Raw genomic sequence first — 1,304 nt, forward strand, 5'->3', positions numbered from 1 at the left:
ATTAAAACAAGGTCAACTTACAGGTTTCAGAAGAACGTTTCTTTATTTTACTTACAGATGTAGAAATCATGAATTGTCAAGTCAGAATTTATTGGCCTTTATTGATAAGCCATTATACATGACTATAAATGCTTTGTAATGCTAGTTAGCAGAGTTCAGTGTTCACTAGCAACACATGGAGATGGAGGAACTTTCCATTCAACACGACTCCATTTACAAAGGTAAGAGATTTGTCCCTTTTATTTTCCCTGGATGGACACATGTATGTTGTACACTCCCCATTTTGGATTGTCACTAATGCACAAAACACAGAACATCACAACAGAAGCAGCACCCTTTCGCATTAAAAACAGGACATTGCTAAGGAAAAGGACAGAGGCATTGGTAGACGATCTAACTCTCTCATTAAAATACACACAGAGACTTATAAGAAGCTCGACATCCATTACAAGGTCCTTCCTTTCCACGGTTCATTTCTGGGAGAACCTTGTCAGAATTAACTCTCGGGCTTCGTCCCAAACATCTAGTATTATCAGGGACCACGACAACATGACACTGTGACTGTAACCACGGTACTGTAGGTACAGGGACTACAACAACATGACACTGTGGCTGTAACCAAGGTACTGTAGGTACAGGGACTACAACAACATGACACTGTGGCTGTAACCACGGTACTGTAGGTACAGGGACTACAACAACATGACACTGTGGCTGTAACCACGGTACTGTAGGTACAGGGACTACAACAACATGACACTGTGGCTGTAACCACGGTACTGTAGGTACAGGGACTACAACATGACACGGCTGTAACCACGGTACTGTAGGTACAGGGACTACAACAACATGACACTGTGGCTGTAACCACGGTACTGTAGGTACAGGGACTACAACAACATGACACTGTGGCTGTAACCACGGTACTGTAGGTACAGGGACTACAACAACATGACACGGCTGTAACCACAGACTGTAGGTACAGGGACTACAACAACATGACACTGTGGCTGTAACCACTGGAACTGCAGGTACAGGGACTACAACATGACAAACGGCTGTAACCACGGTACTGTAGGTACAGGGACTACAACAACATGACACTGTGGCTGTAACCACTCCTCTGAAGGTACAGGACTACAACATGACACGGCTGTAACCAAGGTACTGTAGGTACAGGGACTACAACAACATGACACTGTGGCTGTAACCACGGTACTGTAGGTACAGGGACTACAACATGACACGGCTGTAACCACGGTACTGTAGGTACAGGGACTACAACAACATGACACGGCTGTAAC

At 44.7% G+C, this 1,304-nt stretch overlaps 1 long non-coding RNA gene across 1 annotated transcript; it reads left to right on the forward strand.

The window, feature by feature from the left end:
- Nucleotides 1–221: 221 nt before the first annotated feature.
- LOC127907518 (uncharacterized) lies at nucleotides 222–1,304 on the forward strand. Its single transcript, XR_008064714.1, has 3 exons — nucleotides 222–581; nucleotides 786–923; nucleotides 1,165–1,304. It is a non-coding gene; the product is annotated as an uncharacterized LOC127907518 (long non-coding RNA).

The sequence above is a fragment of the Oncorhynchus keta genome, chromosome 15, assembly GCF_023373465.1.
Source record: "Oncorhynchus keta strain PuntledgeMale-10-30-2019 chromosome 15, Oket_V2, whole genome shotgun sequence".
NCBI classification, from domain to species: Eukaryota; Metazoa; Chordata; class Actinopteri; order Salmoniformes; family Salmonidae; genus Oncorhynchus; species Oncorhynchus keta.